At 32.6% G+C, this 24,306-nt stretch overlaps 1 long non-coding RNA gene across 1 annotated transcript; it reads left to right on the top strand.

Moving 5' to 3' along the window:
• Positions 1–331: 331 nt before the first annotated feature.
• On the top strand, positions 332–3,949 carry LOC122599063. Its single transcript, XR_006323856.1, has 3 exons — positions 332–358; positions 3,644–3,742; positions 3,920–3,949. It is a non-coding gene; the product is annotated as an uncharacterized LOC122599063 (long non-coding RNA).
• The last annotated feature ends 20,357 nt before the right edge of the window (positions 3,950–24,306 follow it).

Here is a 24,306-nt window from a genome sequence, read left to right as displayed (position 1 = left end):
CAAGGAAGGATTTTGTAGTACATGAAAGCAAGGTGGAGTACAGGGTCATACAGAAGGATTCTTACATAATTGAACTAGATGGTGATAATGAAGTTCGCAAAACAAGCTTCAGGTGGTGGTTTCCTTCATTATCCTTTTGAACCGGTTCAGTTTGAGGTGTTAAAAACTTCAGATAAGAAACATTTGTTTGTTGAGGCTGCGTATTTATTTAATGTAATAACCAATGTATTCTAATGAAGCTTTCCATATTGACTCCTTCGTGTGTTGCAGATGTAATTGGCTGTGTGATGTCGGTAGGCCAGCCTAAGATGACTAGCAACGGGGTCAAAGATACTTGAATGCAATCTGTCAATCTCAGGTATGCAACTCATGACTTTTCTGATGGTGCGCATTCTTCTTGCTAATGATTATTTTGATAAAAATGTATGTGATGAGACAACCATTATGCATTTCTTTGGTTAATGGTGAACTGTTTTACGTTTTGGTAGATGGATATGAATATGATAGGTTATGTGAAACTTTTATCTTTTTTAAATGGTTAGATTTGAATTTCTTTTTTATGTGAAGTTGTATACCAATTAGTCCAATACAATTTGATGTATGAGATACTGCTTTTGGGCCTGGGTTATAGCTAATTAGGTGTTTTCTTTATTTCAGTAACAATCTAATTCTTTAGGTTCCATGGCTTAAGAATATACTTTAGGCATCCTCTAAGTTTTGACCCATCCAATCTATTTGACCTTTCTTGCTTCTAAGTGGTTTATTGTTATACATGTTTGAATTTTTGTAACACCCCGAGCTAGGGCTCGAAATATTACGGAAATCATATAGCACAAGGAGGGATTATCGTAGGCAACTAAATGACATTAATGAATTCGGTGAATCCACATCAAGTCAAATATTCAAACAATGCACAAGGAGCAAATGACCATCAAAGTTTACAAAAGAGAATTCTAGAGATGGCTATCGATCCTAAGCATTAATCCAAAAGTGGGCGAATGAATCCTTGATCCATAAAGTCCATGCCCGAATCCAAAAGCTACACCAGATCATGCATCACATCCTTGAACCACCTGATTACCTGAAAAGTGTTCTACAAGTCAACACGAGGTTGGTGAGTTCGTAGTGGTGGCCCAAGATGAACCACCGACCATAACTACATACATAAAAACAAGAACAATCATCACATACAAGTAGTCTTACACGTCATCCAACCAGTGCATCACTATATAACAAACATATAAGCACAATCAATGCAATGTCAATGCCATGATGTGAATGATATGCATGCCAAACCAAAATACATATAATATGTATGGCCATCATGCCATCTATGCAACGATACTCACAGGTCTTCACCATGACCATTGTGGCATCTCAAAAACGTCGGCGAATATACGTCTATAAACCCGGATGACCAACACCAGTGTATACGTCTATACCTGGATAAACACATTTGTCTCAACAGACAACCAAATCATCTCAAGGCAACCAACACAATGCAAGCCCAACAATCCATCGATCCAACATCCAATAACCAACAATATGATCAAACTATACATACATGCACTTGAGAGGGCTTGCTTTCAAAGAGTCCTCGATGTTTGTATACAGGGTGTACCAGCGGCTAACCCTCCACATCTCAAACCTTTTGAAAGCGAAGTCGACTTCCATGTATGTACATCTAACCTAAATATAACCTTTCTCAATACCAACATACACAAAACATTTCAATAATTCATCCACCAATCATCATTCAATCAACAAACAACTAATTCAAACAAATAAACACACAATGTTCACTTTTCAGCCCGAATCTCAATAGAGTAGGGAGATACGAACTCACCTTGATTGGCAAAAGAGGCTAATATCGAATTAAGATGAGATTATAAGTGATTATAGTGCTCCACGCGTCCACAACCTAGTAATGTATACAAGACATGCATTATTCACCAAAGACGATTCTCTAACTAGGTTTTAGCTTTGGTTTATGGCTTTGAAAGACTTTCGAGACCCATCATGGTCGTTAGGGAGGTCATGTAATAGTTTGTAACCAAAATGAAGTCGCCCCAAGGTCGCCTCATTCTCAAACATAAGTTATATGTTTATTTAGTTTATGTTAATGTCTTGAATTAGGTTTCAAAGAGGACATCCAACTTTAAACGACTCGTTTGTCATGTGTAGGGCACCAATAAGGTCATAAGAGTACATTCCGGAAAGGTCGGGACGATCCTAGGATGTTAGAACTAAAGCTAGGAAAAAGTTAAGTGATTGAAGCCCCCAACTGCGCCGCAACTTATCGCTGCGCCGCAGCTGAAAAACAGACTCGTGAAGCTGCGGGGCAGCTTAACTAGCTGCGCAGCAGCTGAAAAACAGACTTGTGAAGCTGCGGGGCAGCTTAACTAGCTGCGCAGTAGCTCACCCAGTTCAGCACCAGCAACCCATTTCGACCTAAACACACCAAAACTAACCCATAACTCATTTTTGACACCCAAAATCGATTTGTGGTGCATTAAAACTCAATATGAAGCATAATTAAGCATGTTTACACATGAATAACCCAAACCCACTTCAAAATCTTTCTTCAAAACACCAAACTCAAGCTCAAATTCGGTTTAACCCATTACTAACCCTAGACAAACCCTAATTCGACTTTTGGCCCGATTTGTGACCCGAAAATGTTTTGGCACAACTAGAGATACATTTACTAACATGAAGTGAAGGTCATAGAGTAGAATTTACTTACCAAAAGCTTCACAAATCCTCAAACCCGAATTTTGACTCAAATGAGGTCATTTCTTACACTTTGGAACCCAAGTTTTTGATATGAAGTTAAAATGGTGATAAGATTTATTATTCTTGCATTAACTAAGCTTGAATTTCCATGAACTATGAATTAAATTAGAGAGAGAGAGTGAAAGGAGAGTGTGTTCTTGGGAGTAAAGAAGAGAGAGATAAGAAGAATAAGGGAAGGAAAGGATAAGGTGGGTGGGGGTTGGGTTGACTAAGGTGGGTCATGGGTCAAGACTTTGATCCATGGGTTGACCTGTCAACATAACTAATTAGTTCAAAACCCACGACATTACATCTAGCACACCGTCAACCGGCTCATTGAGTATACAATTAGTCATTTAACTACTATAATTCATAACATGACACTTAAAGTCAACGGGTCAAAATTCATGGATGTTACAATTTTGATATAAGAAACATAGCCCATGTTATCCCATTCGTAAGTAATTGGGTCAAATTTTTGTCTACTACAGTTTGTCATGTTAATCTGAATATGGCCATGTGATCGGCTACCTGGTTTGTCATGTGCCATGGAAGTTTACACCCTTCTATATAACCAGGTATTTTTATAATGTTTCTTGGTGCATTTGGTGTTGCATAAAAAAATATACTTGGAAGCGGTTAGTGGCATGTTTAAGATTCGGATCTGGTGTCGCATAGGGAGCGAAGTTTTTGAACTTATGGTTGTTAACATCTAATTTTCCAAAGAGTCATTCTACTATGATACTGGTTATTAATATATTTTACTGTTTCTTATTCCCATTGCAAATCTATTAACTGTTAGTTCCTTTGAATGTTTATCTTATTTTTCTTATTCTCATATGAAATTTGTATTTAACCTTTTAAGTAGACTAATGTGGCTGATCAGGGTTGGTTGTGGCTAAGAAGCTAACCGTAATATAGCTCAGGGTTGTGACTAAGAATTCTGTTAACAGACTATAAAGCTCAAGTATGTCCACCTTTTCTTTGTTGATGTATGGTTTTAGTTTTAATGCTTTTTTGTATAGGATTTGAATAATAATTAATAAAAGTATCTCTTACACGAATTCTTAATAGGAGCATTTTTTCCATCACTCTTTTTCTCTAACTATGTTTCACACTCACTCTCCCTCAAACTCTCATGCAGGTGCTGTTTTTCCCCATGCGTTCTACCCCCAGCAACGTCTCACACTTTTATTACACTAATCCATCGAAATATGAACCACTGTTTAAAAATATTGTTAACAATCAATATCAACGATTGTATCTAGATATCACACTATATGTACTCGACCTCAAGCTTGAGCCAACTTATTTGTTACTTGAATTTGTAATCTACTATATACAATCCATGAGTTTTTTTGCACATTCACGCAATTGGTACCACCACTTAACCATCACTTTTTTGAGATACCGCTGCAACACGCGGACACCCATCTAGTTATTCATAAACTTGGTAACATGAAGCCATTGAAGGATCTATATACATTTTGGATAAAATAGAACTCTTCGCTTTTTCTTTGAATAGTTTAACATAATTTCAGAACACAATAGTATTTTTCATTTAGGAATTGTGAAGTTGAATTAAAGAAAACAAGTTGTGGTTTATGTGCGATTTCCTGTTTCGATCGCTTCTTTTCGACACATTTTTGCGTTAACTTTTTAAAAAGGTCCACATTATTATGGGGTCATCTTAGGATAGTCCAAACTAGGAGAAATCAACGTTTCCTTTATTATTTATAAGGAATACTAAGAAGTTGTATGATTGATCTACTTGACTTGGAAATATGATTTATAATTTTCTTTGTACTCTTATGTGCAATAATTACTAAGAAATTGCATGGTGGTTCATTCTATTCTCATCCGATAAAACTAATGATTGAGGAGTAACATTTGTAACCCTTCTTATCTCCGTCTAATTTAATTTGTTTTTCTCATAAAATGGAGAATTAGAGCTTGACATCACCACCTTCAATTCTCATATATCAGGAACCTAATTATTTCTGAAAAAACCTAGCTAGCTTTATCTCATTTTGAAGTTTAATAAACAAATCCAGGTCATCTATTTAAACATTACTTAAATTTTAAGCTCAATAAACATTTATATGTTTAATAAAATAGGATAAGAGTATACAAATATAGATAACAAGTGCTAACTGCTTTTTTTAGTAATGTATATAACTCTAGCTTTAGTCTTTAGGTCTCTAAAAAGAAATTCCAGAAAAATTAATGTAAAGTCGTCATTATATGTTTCACAAGCTACCAGCAAACATTTGTTTCACTAATTAATGTCTAACTTTTAACATTTTACTACCAAATAAACTATTGTTTAGCTTATACTTTGGTCATTTGCCACTATTTTAATGTAAGCTATACATATTAAGGTCGGTGGCCTGCTTTTAGCATTTGTATCTCTATTATCGTTAGAAGGTATGTAATTAAACTGAAGCATCACAAAAATGTTTGTTTTAACTGTAAAATACTGTATTAATTTAATTTACATATTAGTACTTGATTTTTTTAAAGCTGCTTATACATACTTTTTGCTTATTTGGCTAGAACTTGTCACAAAAGTAATGAAAAGACCTTTAACACAAATAAACTCACATTTTTAATTTTTTATTCAAAAACAAAATTCTATATAAATTTACTGGAACTTGAAAGTTGAAACTTCTTGTTAGTGATTCATCAGGAGTGTTGGTTTTAAGTCAAAAGTAATTAGTTTCCTGTAATTTTTAAGTCACAAGTTGCCTAGTTTTCTTAGCTAGGAAGTTGTACGTAAAATAGTTGGTTAGATACGTCATAAGACCTATGAGCTTGTTGTGTAGGTCGGTAGGTCCTCTGCTTTTGCTTTTTGGAGAAGTGATATTCGTACCATTTATTTTGATATATATACCACATTTGTGCATTAATTACTGACTTGTACAATTAGCTATACAGTTTGTATATAGTGATACATTTATATAAAATGGTGGTACGATCGAATATCAGTTCTCTTTCACATATGGTAGTAGCAGAAATAGTGATGAGTTTTTCTTTTTCCTTTGATAGTAATATTATTTGGCAAATACTTATCGGTTGCATCTCCTAACGTAGTGGATCGAACGAATACAAAGACGATCTTATTTGCATTCGTTCGTTCATCTTAACAAACGACTTATAAACATATATAAATTATATTCTTGTGTTGTATTGTATGCTTGTTCTTATTTCTTTGTATATATTCTATTTTATATTTGATATTGTTATCTAGTAAATCGTTGTAAACTAATGATCGTTCGATTCCTTCATTTGGTTGTTTGGGCCATAAATTCAATTATAAGTGGTATAAGTGCTTTCAGGTTTTGCTAGTGTAAACAATGGGGGGAAAAACATCAAATCTTGATGACAGATATTATATTTTCTAGAAGATGCAAAACGAAAGCTTCAAAAAGAAATTGACTAGGGATGAAATGAATATTGGAAAATTAGTTATTATATGTATTATGTATATTTGTCGTACGCAAAACTTCGAGAATATATAAGCATGCACTATATATTTAGCATGGGTTAACTTTTGGGTGTCAAATTTTTAATACTGAACTGTATTATTATATACATAGGTTATGATACTTACGATCTGAAATTAACAACGTACCCTTAAAATATTTAATAACAACGTACCAAGTACCAACACATATTATACATGTAATATACTCCGTATTATTAATGACCGTTTTGAAGGTTGTTACTTGTTACTAATTTGTTACTTTGTTAGCAGGGACGGATTTAGCATTGGGGCATTGGGGGCAACTGCCCTCACTCTAACTTTGATATTTTTTATAAAAATTTATGGTATATTTGAACTTTTACCCTTAAAAAAATCAAAAAAAAAAGAAGATTTAGGTGATAATGATAAAGAGATGAAGAAGATGATGATGGTTGAGATCGAAAGGAAATCTGATCCGATTTAGTCGGATTTTGTTGGAGCTGATGACTGCCTTGAGATTTGAATCTGAAATCGCGAGCTAATATACCAAAGTCCTTTTGATTTACTGATGTGAATCTTCAATTTTAATAGAAAGTGATTGTTGTTGAATGATTGTTTATAGTATATGTTCTTTTCATCGGACCTGAAAGGATCTGAAAGAAGCAGTTTTCAAAATGAATGATATATATGAATGTGTATGTATGTATGTATATAAATGATATATATGAATGTGTATAGGTATTTAGTGGATATACAGTATTCAGAGTTTTTTTTAAATTAATATAATATAGCTTTATAGGTCGCCTATTCAAAATAAAAAACTGTATATGTACATCAAATGTATAGCTGTATGACACCATCAATTTAAGGGTATTAAAAGTTGGACTCCATGTACTGATTTATAGGAACATTTGCAATTTTACAATAATTTTATAACTATAACTAAATACATAGAAAAATTAATATTATTTGTGTCTCCATAGAAAAATTAGTATGAATCAATAAAATACAGTAATTACAATTAGTATGATATAAGATTTTATTTTTTTTACCCCTCGTATGAAAATTTCTGGCTCCGTCCTTGTTTGTTAGTATCAAAAATTCAAAACTCTTATACTTTGTTATTGTTGCAATTACAATTCTATAGAATATTACTGTGTGCCAATGTACCATTATAGATTTATCATATATAGTTTAATTTGTTTAACTACTAGTACATAAGAGGGAATCTGCTAATTAAGTAGTACACTTAACAGCACAACAAATAGAATAAACAAAAAGCGAAGCAAATGAGCCAATTGTGTAATTATTAAAGACTTTTAAGGCTGTAATGTAGTAAAATATATCAACAATGGATAATGATAAATCAACCTATTTGGTGTGTCTAAAAATGTGCCTAATTGTAAGATGATGACATGTAAAAAAATCATGGGGCAAGATTAAGAAAGAGAATTAATAGAATCCACATGTTAACTTCTTAAAATTTTAGACATATATCTAAACACACCAACTAAATTGATTAATCATTTTCTGTCAAGGATTTGTATGCAAAATTGCAAATATAAAAAGATGTCACGCTTATTGCACGTGTTGGAAATAGAGGCTGGGTTACCGGGAGAATCGGTTGGAAAGACAAAAGTATCCACGTACGTGTCGAGATGAAATTGGATACTTTCTCATGGTCTCGGTGAGCTTACCCTTTTTGACCTGCTCAAGTTGCATGACGTTGACTAGTTTCTTGTTCAACACAATTCTCCTTTGAATAATAAACCTTCTTATACATATCACATTTTTATTTTAAAAAATGATAAATCCTCCTTACTAATCTTATTACTTTTAATAAATTCATTTGTTAACACATGTAATTCATTAATTTTTTTTTTTAATCTTACTCCCTGATTTTCACATGTCACAATTCTATTAATTAAAAGAATTTATAAGCTAATAACTTAAGATGATTGATCATTAACCTTTATTTTATACAATCATATTTCCACATGTCCACTCTACTATAAATTATAGATAATTATTGAACTTAAATTTTTTTTTTCTTAATTCTTTTAAATATACATTTGTATTAATTTAAATTATTCTCATAAATGCAAAATAAAATGGTATACAATTTTAAAGGTGTAAAACTTGCATAGTTATAGGTGTTATATGACAATTGTATACATAATAGCATACTGTATATTCTAATAAGCGATTTCAACTACAAGGAAGGAAGGGATTGCCTCACTACGGGTCGACTCAACCCGTGGATTTTAATTTTTGGTTGAAATAGATCGTGTGTTTTCGTTGGTGTTAAGAATTCTTAATGATATGAAATGTTATTTGTCGAAAGCTAAGTTTTATATCTTTGGAGATTTTATTAATTAAGCAATGAAGCTTATGAAGCCATCAAAATTGTCGAAAGCCTTAAAATTGCCAAAAACTTTAGAAAGCCGTTAAACATAGTCAATAAAATAGCTTTACACAAATACAAGTCTAATGTTAAACACATTTCGTTTTACGTAGTGTTCAATCCTGTTGTTGCCACTAATTACTTGTAAACTTAATATGGAGTATATGTTACTTTTCTTGTTACAACTACACATTCGATGTTGATAGTTCTTTTTGGATTTTTACTTTGTCAACAACTAATAATTCCTTTTTTGAATTTAATTTGATTATCCGATCATTGTTATTATTTTGTTACTGTATAACTTATAAATTGGAATCATGAGTATTAATTATTTAATACACTTTTAGATTAGTTAATGTGAAATGAACGGAAAAAGAGAACCCAAATAGGACGGCATCCATGATCTATAGCACTAGAAAAAGAATCCACGTTTTCAACACTCTAGGGACACCGATGATAACTAGGAGAGAATCCACACGATTGCCAAAAGTTAAAAAAGAAAACAAAAACAAAAACATGTTTTGAAAAGAAAAAAAGATTATATATAAAGACACAAGCCCCGTAATTTGTCATCCTATCATTACTTGATTTAGAAAGTCTGATGTGTTGTTACTTATACATACGATTCTCAACCTATAATTACCTAATTTTATGATAATAATAGCCTGATGTCTAATAATTTGACAACGATGTGTCTAGTGTATATGTTTTAAGGTAAAGGTTAGGCTTAATTGCCAAACACATCCATTACCACTTTTTATTTTTGTAATTTCTTAAAGAGATGAAGACAGAAAATGTATTATAAAAAAATATGTTTCATTACTTGGAATAATATGCATATAATTCAACAACCATTAATCATAAGGCTTTGTTAACAACTTACTGTAATTTTAATGAAGTTGAACTTTTTCAAAATATACGTATTGATAATTCTAAAAACAATAGTTGTTAGATTGAATTAATAAATATTTAAATTTAATGTAACTTTTAATTATTTATTTTTAATAATTTTGTAAATAGATACCTCTCACTACAACTACACTTATATAATAAAAGAGAATAATCTCATGTTAAAAGTTACGTTAGAAAAAAAAATGTCGAAAATACTTAATGATTATATTACACTATCAGACATTTAGTAAGTTCTTCATTAACCTTTTACATCAATCACTTTTATATCAATTATTTACACAACTTGTTGTTGCCTCCACCACCAATAGTCGTCCCTCCACCACACCGTCACCGTCATGACCATTGCCGCATTATGCGGATACCGTATTAACACAATATAACTAATTTCCTAGTGACACTAGTTAGCTGACTTGGCTCTAGTGACACTAGTTATCTAACGGATCTCCATTGATTAGTTAGCTCCATTGATCATATTTCACGTTAACTTAATATTATGGGTATTGGGCTATTGGCATTATCATTCACTATCAACAGTAAATCGTTACATATGTCACACCATACCGTTAATCATTTCAACGTCGAGCCCTCAAAAAGCTATTGATACCACAAACGAGTGGATTAAGATTCCTTAAAAAATTTTTCAACGTGACTCTCACATTGTTAAAATTTAAATATAAGTTTTTAATCTTAACCTTGGATGAAAATCAAAAGTCGAAATTATCCCAACTGGTTAGATGAAAATCAAAAGTCGAAATTATCCCAACTTAACCAGTTGGAATAACTTTGAAGAATCTTTTAACCAAACGAGTAGTCTCTATATATCGAGAAGGGTCGTCGATGAATGTGAGGATATTTTTATACATGGGGTCAACTACATTGTACATATTAAATAAAAGCCACTTGTTGAATTTTAACATATGATGCTAACAGAATGTTTAAAATATCTTTTGAGGTCGATATAATTCATAGCAAATGATACAACTTTTTCCAAAAAGTTAACTATTTTCTCAATTAGACCAAAAAAAAAACCTATAAAATACAATATAGTACAAAACCTACCGAATAAATCAACACAGTTACACAACCCAAACAAAAACATACAATACTCATTTCATTTCATCAATAAAGGTAGAGCACATTTTTCCTATTTTATAAAAAGCACATTACCATAATTCCATGTTTTCCATCTACCACATATCATCACTATAATTACATTTCTTTTTCCTTCATAACGAAAACAAAAATTGTATAATCACACCCCGAAACTAATAAAATATCACATCTTTACTCCCTTATAGTTTTCCTACTTCCAAAAGTACACCATCTTTTTTTTTTCTTCCATTTTCCACCCTACTACTTCTCCACTAAACTAAAACCACTCTATTCTCTAACAAGACTTGCTTTTTTTATACAAACAGAGGGGTGCATTTTGGAAGAAAGCATAAATATAAGTACCTTGACAATAAATAACCAAAAGTCTAGGGGGAAGAAGCAAGCACATTTCAATACTCTATAATCAGCCCTCCCATTGGTGCTCTGTGAGGAATCCCTTTTCTTCTCTTGACCGCCGCCTTCAACCCAGGGACCTCCGGCGGCGTCGCCGGACTAAACCTCCCATTGTAGAATTCCTCTGAATCTGAAACCACCGTCTCCATTTTCTTATTATTCCCCTTTGAACTTCCAGCAATCTACACATTCAATTTCACCAATTTTAAATTCAATTTAATTAAAAACCTATACATATAAAAAAAAATGTATCTACATACTTTTACCTTAACCTAGTTTGAAAAATATTTTTAAAAAAACACATATATACACACAAAAATAAATGTATCTATATAATTTACCTTAACCTAATTTAAAAATTACTTTTGAAAAAGTATACACACATAAATGTACCTATACAAACAAAGTTTGAATTTTTTCAAACATATACATACAGAAAAATGTGTCTATATATTCTTAATAATTGTTCAATCTGACAAAAAAATTTCAAAATTTGAATAAATACAGAAAAATGTATTTATATGTTTTGGAAAAAATTGTTAAAAAAAAATTCAAACATATACATACAGAAAAATGTATCTATATATATGATAATGAAATTGAAAAAATTTACCTTACAGCCAAGGGAGCAAAAACGGAAGGAATCAAGAAGGCTACGGTCACAAACTTGACAAGTATTAGTAACACCTTTTCCAGGCCTAATTTGAGGCCTTTCATTTAAAAACACAACTTTAGCACTGTTTATTACATAAGTTTGTACATAACTTATATCCAGGTGCTTCTGAATTTCTGATACCCTAATTACATCATGGTATGATGATCTCCTTATCTGAAATAAATAAATAAAAATTAATTAATATCTAAAAATGAATTTAATAATTTTTTTTTTTTAAAAAATGGGAATGAAGGAAACCTGGATAACATTGTGGTTATTGTGATGGGTAAGGCAGAGAGAACATAAAGGGCCATTAACACAATCCAAACAGTACATATTACATTCAGATTTATGTGAATCTGAGTGAAATTTGCATTGACTGAAAAATGTTTCACTGAGAAGTGGTTTAAGCCATTCTGGGTAGTTTTTATTTTCTTCTTCTGGGCCACCAGCACCCTACATTTTTATCAAATTAAAAAAATAAATAAATATAAGTCGGTATAATTAAATTAAATTAAATTAAAACATAAACTGTAGATATAGATATATATGGATGAATGTATACTAACCATGATACGGCGGTGGTTCATGGGTTTGGTATCACGGAGGGAGGCGGAAGAGTGGTTGTCGATAGCCAGTTTGACGGCGGTCGGAGAAAAAAAAGGGGGTGGCGGCGGAATAGTTGGAAAATGAGAGAGAGGGAAGGAGTTTGAGTTTTTTTGGGGGTTGGTGTGAAAGAGGGAGTCACACAAAAAGTGAGAGGGGAATGAGGTTTTTGTATTGAGAGAAAAATTTGACAACCGAACCTGAAAATTCGAACCTAGGTTTGGATCCGAACCTAATTAGAACGTCAGGCGCAAGGAACCGCGCTTCTTCCTAGTTTCTTTGCTTTTTCTTCTTCTAGTCTTTTTTGGGTGGGTACTGTTAAGTACGTTTTACGGAGTATTGTAGTTTTAGTTTGAATTTTTGCTTTCTAACTTTGAAATTCTATATTGTTAATAAAAAGCAAAAAGAAATTAGAGGAAAAATGTTTTTTTTTTTAAAGGCAGAATAATATATATAGGGGCAGGGACGGAGCCAAAACTTTTTTTGTGAGGGGGTAAATTTAAAAATCTCTTTTTATATTTATTAGAGTCATCTTTGAAGGGAAAAAGATTTTTAAACAAAAACTAACTCTCAACGGAGAATCAGAAAAAATGAACCCTTAAAATAATTTCGTCTGGGTGCCAGTTATGAGAACATCTATCTTTAACTTGAACATTGGTATTTACAATTTTAGAGTATGTGATAACAGAGGAGTTACGTTATATTAAACAACATAAATAAGTACATCGAAATCAATGATTTACAATTTAGCTTCTACATAAATTTTGACCCGACTATTATGATTACTATTATATAATAACTTGAAAATAAAATACGAGTAACATTTTCACGTACAACTATACTATTTATCAATGTATGATATAATTACCCAAACAAATAAAACACTTTCTTCAACTTTTCTTTTTCAACTTCGTATCAAAATATCTGGAGATTTTTACTTTACCAATAGAAGATTTTATCTCAAAACCAATACTTCCAACATAAGTAACATACTTTCAAAGAAGAGGCTTATGACAACGATGGTGACATTTGTATGTATAATGTATTTTCTGTTTATTATTATTATTTAGGAACAAAACTACAAATATACCTCTAAAAAATTATTATGAGAACTCATTTTTTTGTAAGAACCGTGAGAACTCCACCGGTTTGTACCTAAAACTACATAAAATCTTTATCATCAAAAGGGATTTTGAGTTAGATTGAGAGAATTTTGGTGATACATTTATTATACCTATCCTTCACTAACTGCATTTTGCTATTCCTAACCTTGACTTGTAACGCGGTGCCTAAAAGTAATTTCAAGACGGGAATAATATGAACCAAATAAAAGGCATCAAGTGATTTGTTGGTTTCCGAAGATCGAAAGAATTCGTATAGGAATATCATACGTAGGAAAGATACATGCGAATACATTATTAGTATCCTTAATTTTTACTCTACGATAAGTTGGAAGGACCTACCTTGTTGATTTCCATAAGCTCTTGCATTCCTTCTTTCCACTTCTTTTCTCCTTTCTTCTAGCCTCTCTTCTTCGGTTAGCAATGGACAAGAACTCCTCATATGTCCCCCTTCAAAACATTTAAAACACATGATCGGCTTCTCCGATCCCGCCTTGCAATCTAGACTCATATGCCCCAATTGTCCACAATTATAGCAACCCTTCATTGACGCCTTGCACACACCTGAATGGTTCCTTTTGCATTGATGGCAAAAAGGAATTTCGTTCTTTGCAAATCCTCCGCTTGAACTTCCAACATGCTTAGGTTTCTTGTTTGGGGAATCGGTATTCTCAACCTTTCTTCCCGTGACATCCTCATCCACTCGTGTTTGCTCAATCTCGTGATCTCGAACCACATCCGCTAACATAGAGAAAGACTCCATTTGGCGCAAGCTTATCTTTTCCCTCAAGCTTTTCTTCAATTTCATGTAAAATTGCTCTTTTAGCAATTGATCGTTCTCAAGAAATTCCGGACAAAATTGTGCTTTATCTAAGAATTGAGAACAAAATTCATTCAAACTTAGACTTCCTTGGGAATCATTGAGAAATTCACCTCTCAACTTAGTTACCTCGGCCTCCGACCGGAACTCCTTGAAAAACATCTCCTTAAATTCGGGCCATTCCACATCATCTAGAGCCCCTTTCTCGATTGCCAACAATCCATCCCACCATCTCTTTCCACTATTTCTAAGCATACCCACCGCAAATATAACCTTCAAATGTGAAGGGCATTGACTAGTACGGAAAGCCCCTTCTATCTCCGGTATCCACCGAGTACAAACGATGGGATCACGGTCACCGTGATATTCCGGTGGGTGGCATACTTCGAAGTCCCTAAAAGTGAACTTCTTTTTGTAAACCCTTTGTCCCGTCACTTCCACATCTTTCTCCTCCTCGGTCTTTTTGCCTTTATCCTTGGCATCCCGTTTCTCAAACTCTCGTTGCACATTAACCACAACTTCTTCTCTTATCATTTGTGCAATGTGGTCATTCACTGCTCCTTCTAAAGTTTGATTCAACCTCTTTAGTAAGAGAGGAGTATACTTCTCTAAAGCTCTCCCTATTTGATCCGAAATGTCCATGCTATCCTCGTCAAATACGGGCTCTTCTTCTTCATTTCGTCTATTGTGCTCGTCTTCGTCATTATGTTGATCGGCCATACTATAATAAGAGTGCATAAAGTGATTTTATTTCATAACCTATCTCTACATACTTAAACTAAAACCAAACCTATAATTGTATACTAAACCGTCCCAAGGTTTGATGCCGTCAGTTTATAAATTTGTTAGTACTTCAACCACAATAAGGTTGGCTTCTTATTGTGCTTTAATACTAGCAACTTTATAAGTTAGCATCATCAAACGCTCTTTCGGTCCCATATAAAATTTCGGATACCTAAGGTCGAGTCTTAACTAAGGTTTAAGTCTAGGCACTCTCTAAACGAGGGTAAACCTAAATCCCTTAAACCTGGCTTTGATACCAACTTATAACGCCCCAAACTCTTTTAAACATCATTTAATAAAATATTGCACAAGTTGGAAAAATTTTGGTACTTAGAAAAATAATGCAAATTTTCGTCAAAAATCGAAATGATATAAATCAAGAAATGACAAATGGAATATTCTTATAATGGTATAATAAGACTAATTTACAAGTTTCATGACTCGGAGAGTTCAAACGAGGGCTCGGTAAAAATGATGTCGAGGACAGCGGACGGAGGATGGTATGGCGGATGATCCGCCTTCTCCTGTGGATGCTCTGAAGGATGATAAGCAGCATTCGCAGTTTCCTGCAATCCCACCACAATTTGACAATCTTTCTTGACAACAATTTTTTTATGACCAAAAAGACATATCTCATACTTAAACACCCAAAGAAGTTATAAATACACAATACAACATTTCAACAATGACCATTTCTCAAAAACACAAATTCTTCATCATCACGGGTCGTCTTACCCATTTTACCAACGTAAAGTTTAACACTTGATCATTTAAACAATTTCAACAAAGGTTTGACCTACAACTCCAAATGTACCAAGAGCCAAAGGGGGAGGGATGTCTAAGCCTCTAAACCACAAGGTTGTCATTCATCCATGAATGACCTAAATACCTTCAAGTCTTGCAAAATCTTTACTTCTAATACTTTAAGCTTTAATCAACAACTAGTTCCTTCTTTCGGAACTACCTATAAAAATGGTAAACAACTAAAAAGTAAGCGAATGCATAGTGAATAAACTTGCATACAAATATATACACGAAGGAGGGCAAAAACACAAAAGACTATCGCATGTAGCCAATGATACCGTCATATCATCACTTGCATACTCACTTTTGCGCTAACAAAACATACATGGATCCATATACGCTAAACAATAATCTCAAAAGGTTCTTAGGCCTTTATCTCATATCAACTATGGGGTTCTTAGGCCCCGGTCTCAATTAGGCCCTAACGCCAAATCGATTACCATACATGGAATCCACCATCATATGGTAATCGACCCAACGCACATATAAGAGTATGCAAGAGTACTCACCTACTCCGCGACTAACAACAATCAACAATGCAACAGCGAGTGCAAAGCTTTCAACCTATCAATTCAATACAATATGCACATAAGACTTTATTCACAATCTTGGCTAACTCACTTAGCCAAACTAACGATTCACTAGCATTCTTATTCACCAAACTCAATTTTCTTGAGTTGGCTTAAAATCAAGTTTCACTTAATAAAGCTCAATCTTTCTAACTCATCAATCTCATTTCTCTATCATTTTGCTAAAAAATCTCATTTTACCACCATCATGTGGCCATTTCATCTAGTTGCTCAAAATTACCAAATTCTCATTTACTAGCCTTTTCCAAACCCAAAACCCAACCTATTTGTCATTGAATTACTTTCACCTTTAACAACTATATTAAGTAGTTCATCTTACCTTTTCAACCACATTACAATAACTAGCAAAATTTTATCTTTTCTTACAAACTCAAATTATTACTTTGAACTTATAATTTTCATAATCAAACACATCATATAACTCAATGACAACTAGGTTAACTAAGGAATTGGGAGAAATTAACCATAATTCATTTTCTAGTAAAAACCCCCAATTTGGTTCATCCATGAACCCTAAATTCAAAAAGAAAGATAAAAACTAAATTAGGGGAATTTAATACCTCAACAACCAATAGGTTAATGCTTAAACTTAAGTTGGAAAATTCTTCTTCCTTTCTTTTCTCTAGCAATTTCGGCCACCCCACAAAACCCACAAGCCCTAGCTTTCCAATTCTTGAATGGAGATTATTTGATGGTGATTATTATTATTATTATGATTTTTATTCTTGGATTGAAAGAATTTGTCTTTGATTTTGGAAGAATTGAGATGAAGTTGCATGGAAGAATGATGGTGAACAAGAGTGAAATTGTGAGAAGTGGAAAAAAAGGAAATGGCTGGCACTTCCTATGAGTGCCACGCCCTTTACTAACTTTTGTGGGTATTTTTACCCGCTATCCGTTAAAGTTCCAACTAAATTAACCCCATAACCAAAAATAAAATACTAGGAAATTAATTTAAAGTCAAAACTATAAAAAGGGGTTAATTTATTTATCTTAAAATTATTGGGGTGTTACACAAGTTCATAAAAGCCTAATTTAAAGGATTTTTGAAAAATATATATAGTGGACACTTATTTTGAGAAACCATTTTTTGTAAAAACTGTGAGAACTCCTAAATTTCATATTGGAACACATGGTTTTTTTGGTCATTCACATGTGAAATGTTGTAAAAACATATGTTGTAGAAAATTTTTTTTTCCAAAATTTATATATACCCGTTTGTCACATGTAGAAAAAAAAACGTGAACAAATTCATTCACAAGTTCATAAAAGCCTAATTTGAAGGATTTTTGAAAAAGTTTCTTCTACAACATATAATTTTATATCATTTCATATGTAAATGAACAAAAAAAACATGTGAACAAATGTATAATTTAAGAGTTCTCATGGTTCTTACAAAAAAAATGATTCTCAAAATAAGGAAACTATATATATATAGGGGTTGGGTATTGTAAAACAAATAGGATAAGATCTTGATCCTTAGATCATAGTTGAGTTGATGCACGAAGATTCACGATGATTTGCATGATGCACGGTGATCTTCAGTGAAGAAAAACCTATTGTTCTATTTATTTTACTTTAATACTTGTTTTATTTTACCTAAACCTATATATATATATATACATATATTAATAATATGACCTAGCAAGATGTTAGAAAGTCATGAAAGGACAATTAAATAATTACAATGTTACATAGAAACACCGAAGAAAAAAATCTGATACTCCAAGGTCTTTATAAACTAAATTCTCACACCATTCTTCCCATGTGAGCTCTTTAAGTCTTGCACGATTTTTGATCCACTGAAAACTTTGACTCATAACCTTTTCTTTTATTTTGATCCATGACGCAGTTGTTCCATTGAAACATGAGTCATTTCTTTCTTTCCATATGCACCAACAACCCGTCAAAATAATAGCATGAATGACGGGAAAATTTTCATACTTCTTTGAATAAAAAAGTTTCAGCAAATAACGAATAGAGAAAGCAAATATTGTGTTAATCTTACACCAAGAACTAATATACCATAACATGTCAGCAAATTCACTTGATAGGAGAAGGTGTTCAACGGTTTATTGGGTCTGGTTACCAAGAGGACAAAGAGTAGAAGTGATCTGTATGTTTCTCATCTCCAATGCGACTCTTGTGGGTATTCTATACATTTCAGCTCTCCAAGCGAAAATATTGACCTTTTTAGGCACCCATTTACTCCATTCAAAGTGAAACTCATTAGCTCGTAGTGATGAGTTTCTTAAGATGTCTCTAACTGATGTCACGGAGAAAACACCTGATTTGCTTCCTTTCCAAATCCAATAACCGTTTTCATTTGTAATTAGCTGAGAAACATTCACATTATGGTCGGAGAACACTTTATGTAACCTGCTGATGTTACTACAAGTGCTCGACAAACTCTTTTTTGATATCAGACCAGTGAATTGTTTGTTTTGTTTTGATGTATTGATCTAATTGCTTGACTCCATATTGCATTGGTTTCTTGATGGAACCGCCACCACCGTTTGAAAAGTAGGTTGTTGTTATGTTCTTTAAGAGACCTAATCCACCCTCAATTTTTGGAGCTATTACCTTTGTCCAATTCACCCGATGAATCTTGATTATGCTTTCCGAGCCTCCCCATAAAAACCTTCTTCTGCTTTTTCTAATTCCTCAATGACTTTCTTGGGAGCCTTAAAGATTGAAAAGTAGTAAATGTTAAGGATGAGTTATAAGCTTTGTGAATAAGAGTTTTTTACTATGATATTCATGACCCAAGCGGGTATCTTGTGAGTTGTGATCATTTTTGAACACTTCCATAGCTAACTTCAATAATATTGGTTTTGGTGTAATTTTTCTTTTTTTATATAAAATTTTTAAAAATAAAAAAAAGAAATGCAGGAAATGACCGTCAAAATATCAAATTATAGTACGGTATATCAAAATCAAATACTCAACGTTTCTTAAATAATTGGAACTTGTCTTCCCGTTTGAAAACCACCAGATTTAATGTAATGTAATAGTATAGAACTAGTTAATGAACATAGGAGGTGGGTTGGACCAATTCACAAATTCTTACCATTTGCCCTACAAGTGTTTGCCATCCAAACATCCTAGCTGATTGAAATGTTGCAGAAGCACATTCTTATAGGATATTTTTAAGTACCATTGTGATTTTGGGAATATATTGTGCTTTAATTATAAAGTAATTATACATTAACTTGATACTCCTAAATTATATATAATGTCAGTTTTACTCATTGAGTTATCAAGTTTTACACAAGCTAGAGGTTTAATCCCGTCAAGCCATCAACCCTTGGATGGGGAACTCTGGTATGATTTTTCCTTTGAATTTTTTGACGTTGGGCGTACGTAGTTGATATACAAATTAAAACAACCAACGATTCCGATTTGACATTTACCCTTAATTAGTATTTAGAAGTCACCTTCCTAAAAAGAATACGATTAATCTATAAATGTTTTGTATAGTAACTTTGCAAATATTTTTTAACCAATACTAAATACTAAATTGTATTTACATCCGCTCCATTATTTATTGGTTGTTGATAATTGATACGAGATGAGGTGTATAGGAGTTTTGAAACCAAAAATTCCTTTTGATAGCATTGATGCTTGCAAAGCTTTCTTTATGGCATTTTATTATTATTACTTTACTAAAATTAATAATTATACAGTTATACTTAACTCATTTATAATGGTGAATGATCGTCTTCATCCTCATTTTCCTTGTTTGTTTCTTGGTTGTATCGTTAAAAGTTGCCTTAAAATATGGACCTCTTATTTGTAAAGCAAACTTTCTTTTGTCCAAATGTCCCCTAAATTATGTACTTTCTAGACCATACCTTCAAAGAGAGGAGACAAACTATAGAAGTTTTCTCTACCATATTTTGTCATTAATTATAGCAGGTAATTTCGTTATGTTCTATTTTAAAAGTTTTTATAATGAGTTTGGTTTAGTTGTATTTGTATTTTAATTTTTATAATACGAATATGATTGTGATTTATGTTATTTGATACCTGTTTTGTAGTTAAAGAACATGAAGCGACTAATTTCTATTTGATTTAGTCAAAACATAAAGGTATTTTATTTGAGCTCAACAACGAGGTTTCCAGCGCTAGCTACACACAAAATCATTTGTAGTTAGAATGAATGAAATTAAAGCTTACATTAAAAAATGTGCATCTTTCTATCAAGTATCATACTAAAACATCGTATTTATTCTTGTTAAACAAAGTAATTAAAAGAAGTATCACGAGAAAAGTTATAAATAAACTTGATGGAGTAAACATTAAACATTTAAAGTTTGATGGACCAAACAAAAAATTCAACTAAAATAGGTTAATTATGATGCGGTGAAGTAATTGCACTTGAGCAAAAATATGATAAAAAGAGTAATTATTTAGACACGATGGACCAATAAGTAAAAATTATATATTATGGAACAGAACCATAATACAATAATATGGTATATTAATGCGGAATTAAAACTTTTATTAACCGTTATTTTTTATTTTTTTAAAAGTAAACTTTTATTCACAAACATCCGAACCCACAAATTGTGGGCCGGCAACAAGTATTACATGGCTACGTTATTTACAACTTCAAACCGATTCCAACTATCCAAACTAATTGTACAACATCTTGATCGATTCTTATACCAAAAGAAACTAGTCGCCTTTATTTCTTGAAATACCTTGTCGCCATTCGTCTCCTCATTATTGAATCTTTTATTATTCCTTGCACGCCATAGGTACCAACAAGTCACAAAAACAATGCCTTTGAAGACCTCTTTTCTGTTCCCTCTAAGACCCAAGTGTTCTTCGATTTCAAATATATCTTTCACTGAGAAAAAGAAGATTGGTCTTACTTTGCACCAAACACCGATCCTGTACCAAACAGCCATCCCCAAGTCGCAAGAGCATAGAATATGTTCCAAGGTTTCTTCAGTAGCATCGCAAGATACGCAGCCGACCCTATCAAAGCTCACGTTCCTGTTCTTAAGGGTAGCCATGGTTGGTAACCGATCCATGGATGCCCTACACATGAAAATGTAACAATCCTTGGTTATCCATTTCGGCCAATCAAAGATAAAACGATCGCTAAAATCTTTCCCATTTTTAAGGAAATCTTTGATTCCTTTAACTGAGAAAGACGTTCCCTTCCCCCCCCCCCCCCCCCATCCATCTCCATCTATCTGGTGAGTTTTTTAATTCGATCCCAACCAACAATTTGACAGCTCCTGCCATTCTGTTATTAACCGTTATTTTAAGATAGGTTAGTTATAAAAAAAAAAATTTATTTTTTTGTTTTTTTTTTAAAGATAGGTCAGTTATATTAATGGGTTATATTGTATGACACATGAGTAATGATACGATAAAAAGAGTTATTATCTAGACTCAATGTACCAGCAAGTGAAGAAAGAAAAGAACGATAATGCAACATATCATGTGAGATTAATATACTTTTTTTCTATTACTTTTTAACAGCAATTCTATCTTATTCTTATTCTTATAAGTACTATATACTATCTTAAATAATATTAAACTATCTCATATCAAGAGTTAAACCCAATATTTAAGCCAAAAAGATAAAAAGTTATCCGATGGGTTAACTCCACGTTGACATTAATGTACTTTATTAAACATAGATAAAAGATGAAAAATGAATGTAGTTGAAAATAAAGCTTGCTTTGACTAGGTCTGATACAAAATTAGAAGATTATTAAACTCAGTTTTAATGGTTGTAGTTAAAATACATTAAATAGGAGTAAAAAAAAGTAATTCTCAATGTCGTTTTCCACGAATTTTGAGTTCCAATACCGTCTTTGACGGTGTATTGGGGAGGTTGATATGTAGACAGTCTTACCCCTACCAAAGGTAGAGACTAGAGGGGCTGCTTAATTCGTTCTACCATATGTATAAAATGACCTCCAGCCTTGCTGAGCATGATGATCGAACTCATAACCTCTGTTTTCTAGAGTCATGGACTCCAACCATATGCATGTTAGCTCGCTAAGTGCAGCTATAAGTATTTCATTTAGAATTTTTTAAAATTAGTGGTTTATTTGATAATTATTAAAGAGTATCTTTATTTCTAGCCAATCACTTTAAGTACAAAATTTTTTATTTGAAATGGATCTCATGCGCTCTGTGTTAACTAACTTCTTAAGCCAACATAATCATTTCCTTTTGAATATGCATTGACGCACATAAAGCTTCTTGGCAAGTTTAATTTCAATTATATAGCCATATAGGTTGGAATGTTTTATGTATATGGAGGGTTCTTCATGCCTTGTTTTACTTGGCATCAGCGACAATTTTTCCAAATTCGTTTAAACTAATCAATATTTGCATTGCAAAAATGAAATGCAACACATAAGTTGACTCGGTGTACAAATAGTTCAATATGTGTAGGACACAAAGGAACGTGGATAACAAATGAAGGATAATGTTGATTTTGATTGGAAAGTGCTATTTCACAAGATGAAACTTTAGTCATTATCTGTCCTAAGGCGTCACCGCCACCACACCGCAATGTTGTATGGGTTCCGAGGTAATTAGTTAAGAGAATAACTAATATGCTTCCGATAACATATAACTTAAGTTCACCTAAATTAAATTTGTAAAATAGATTTATATTTACGGTTCTTCAGCTTTTATGAAAACACGTATGTAACCCTGATATACTTTGGAAGCACCTAAGTTATATGCTTCCAGAATTCAAAAGCATATTGGTTATTCTCTTATATTAATCAAAAAATATATTGATATGTTACTCCCTCCGTCACATTAGAAGTATCATATCTTGAATTTTCAAAGTATAAGTTTTGCGACCTTGACCTTAGATAATTTTTTTGGGTTAGATAATACTTGATGAAAGCTAATGAATTGATTATGTTTTAGAAGTGTTTTCAATAATATAATTTTCATCAAGTTTTATATTATACAAAAAAATATATATATTTAAGGTCAAAATTTAAAAATTAAAACTTTGAATATTCAGCATCTTTTGTGAAATTTAAAAATTAAGACTTTGAAAATTAAAAAAAATATATAAAATTTAAGGTCAAAAATTTAAAAGTGTGTTCACTTTTGTGATTGTCTAACGACTTGGTAGCAATTGTGCTATTAATATACTTCTGCCTTGCTAGAAAAAAGATAAACATCCTGACGATGACTTAAAGGATTGGAAGTTAATTGCGTGGCCTCGTGGGTCTTCCTTGTGTGTCAACATTATATTTGGTGAGTCACAAATTTTAGGATACCAAACCCACGACCATAGACTCGCCTATGTAAAGCTTCATTTGTAGATAAACTAGTAAATTACTCGTGTAATGCGATGGAATGATATCATAGCAGCAACATATAGGTAAATAGCAATTGGTGGTGTGGTGATGATAATGGTGGCGGGATGAGGGTATTGTAGCTATAGTGACTATTTTTTGAAATGTGTGAATTACTCGTGAATGTTGTGAGCTCTATCATATATTGTCTTAAACGGATCCGTGTTAGAGAGTCTCCCCATTGAATAGATCCCCACTAAAACCTCTCGATGAGAGACCCCTATCACTTAAAGATATGGAGGGGAAAGCTCATCCAGATCCACCATAAATGAAAATTAAATACTTGTGGCCATTTAAAATATGTCTAGAGTATTGATTCGAACTTTGATCTCTGGTAAAGAAAAAAAACTTCACTAAGACTAGATCATTTGGTGATCATGGTTTGTAACCATAGTGAGTAGTGAGTGTTCCTTGAAAGAGTGATTCTTTATGCATTTATGCTGAATAAGTCAACTAAAAGAGACACTAATGTGGAAATTCAACTTCAATTTTTAATGTTACAAAGAAAA

The sequence above is a fragment of the Erigeron canadensis genome, chromosome 5 (genome assembly GCF_010389155.1).
Source record: "Erigeron canadensis isolate Cc75 chromosome 5, C_canadensis_v1, whole genome shotgun sequence".
Lineage (NCBI taxonomy): Eukaryota > Viridiplantae > Streptophyta > Magnoliopsida > Asterales > Asteraceae > Erigeron > Erigeron canadensis.
This window is presented reverse-complemented; position numbering and strand designations above follow the sequence as displayed.